Here is a 2,500-nt window from a genome sequence, read left to right on the forward strand (position 1 = left end):
TAAAGGTTTTGTAGTTTATAAAGGAAGGAATGATTAATTTGAATGTTGTTACTGTTCTTAAAATATTTTTTTTTTCTTTTTTTCCTTTCCTCACTGGGCTAGTTTCCCCGTTTGAGCCCCTGGGCTTATAGGATTCTGCTTTTCCAAATAGGGTTTTAGCTTAGCAAGTAATAATAATAATAATAATAATAATAATAATGATAATAATAATAATAATAATAATAATAATAATAATAATAATAATAATAATAATAATAATAATAATAATAATAGAGCTGCATAGAGGCCGTATACAACATACATCTGCTTCAAATTACTTCTTGGGTCTCTTTATTTTCTTGGTTCATTCATTAAAAATTCCTTTCAAACATGTTTGATTAACTGTAAATAATGTGCTTTACAGGACATAAACAAATGGGATATATGATTCATATGTTTCATAATGAAAAAGTCCTTAGGGATTACAAATTTGTCGTTTTGTAATTTTTACAAAAGTGATATTATATTTATGTTTTAGTTGTTGTATATATGTTTCATACAGAGACTAAAATCACTGGCTACATCACCCGTTGTATTTATTATACAGTCTCTATAACATTTAGAATGGTTCTACACTGTTAAAAAACCATAATTCTAATGGGAAAATCTCAGTAAAAATCTACTGTTCTCAGCCGTATTTCAGTAAAATACAGGCGACCGTAATTTTATTCTACTTTGTTATCCCTTTTTTTTACGGTTGGGGACCGTAATAACACTCCTTTACGTAAATATATCCGCTTCTAAAACGGTGAATGCCTGGCAAGATATTTTCCATGACTTTTTTTTTTTTTTTTTTTTTTTTACAGCAATCTTTTAACAATGTAGAAGGATAACATTCCTGGCCGTGCCACCACTTGCACTTATCGTACAGTATCTAAAACATTTACAATAATTACATAAAGATAAAATCACTGCCAGATCATTGCTCAGACATACTTAAATTCTTGGGAGCTCTTTTTTCTTATAGTCTATAAAATGTACAGTATATACCTTCCAGCTTTTAATATTCAGTGATAGAAAATTAATAAATACAATGAATCGTTTATTTGGTAATTATGATATTGTTTCCATTTAAATTATTTTTCTTATTTGCATAAGTTTAATTATAATAATATTTACCGAATTATTAGTACAAGACTTCCTACATTACAGGTGAAAAAACCACGTATGTTGAATGAAACTTGTTATACTTAATTCGTTAATATGTAAAGTCATTTGTTTTCTGGAATAATAGAATATTACATCATATCTCATTATGAAAAAAAAAAAAAAAGGTAGATCTGGTAGAGTAACCATTTGACAGAAAAATAAATTATTTTTCGTCTATTAAGAATGAATACTCAGAATAAGAAAGATTCATGGTTATTTTATAAGAAATCGAATTTATACGTTACATAATTCATGAAAGTTAGGTTATTTTTCTAAAATTTTGCACTAGAAAGTACACTGTTAAAATTTTGCGTAAAAAACGGTAAAAATGTTTTAATCAATGTCTCCACACATTTACCGCTTGAAAAAAAAAAATTATATATTGACGTAAGGGAGTGATATTACGGTCACCAACCCATAAAATATAATAACAAAGAAGGGTAATATTACAGTCGCCCTATTTCACTGAAATACGGCTGAGAACCATAAATTTTTACGGAGAATTTCAATTTAGAATTAGTTTTTTTTTTCAAGTTTAGAACAACTTCTTGTATATATTATAAACTTCGGAAAAGTTTTGATTAAATTTACGACTTAACATCACATAATTAACTTAGGTAATTCAAGCCTTTACTTAAAGCTTTCCAGGATAAGTAGGTGCTTTGAACTCCAAAGTGTATACGCAGTAGTTTCTTATTAACGCGTAGATACTGAAGGACACTATAGAGGGTAAATTTGAAGGACAAAGACCCAGAGGGAGATGAAGGAAGAAAATGCTATACTCATTTTTTTTTAATGAGGCGCATTTGCACTGACTCAAAGCGGTGCCCTTTTAGCTCGGAAAAGTTTCCTGACATCTGATTGGTTAGAATGATCTTGTCCAACCAATCAGCGATCAGGAAACTTTTCCGAGTTAAAAGGGTACGCCTACGAGTCGGTGCAAATATTCCTCACTAAAAAGAATTGACTATAGATGACCTGAAGAAAGTTGGAAGGTACCTACAGCTAAAAGAGTTGGCCATGAAGACATAAACTACACACTTAAAAATTTGCATTAAAAAAACGGTAAATGTCTGACATTTATTCCAGTATTTTAAACATTTAAAAAAAAGATATATTGATGTAAAACAGTTATATTACGGTCACCAAGCCGTAAAATATAATAACAAATAAAGGTGAAATTACGGTTGCCTTTATTTTATTGAAATACGGTTGAGAAGAGTATATTTTTACGGATAATTTCCCATTAAAATTACGGGTTTTTTTCTAAGTGTATGGAGGGATACTGATCCATGAAAGGACCTGGCTTAGG

This window comes from Palaemon carinicauda, chromosome 13, assembly GCF_036898095.1.
Source record: "Palaemon carinicauda isolate YSFRI2023 chromosome 13, ASM3689809v2, whole genome shotgun sequence".
Lineage (NCBI taxonomy): Eukaryota > Metazoa > Arthropoda > Malacostraca > Decapoda > Palaemonidae > Palaemon > Palaemon carinicauda.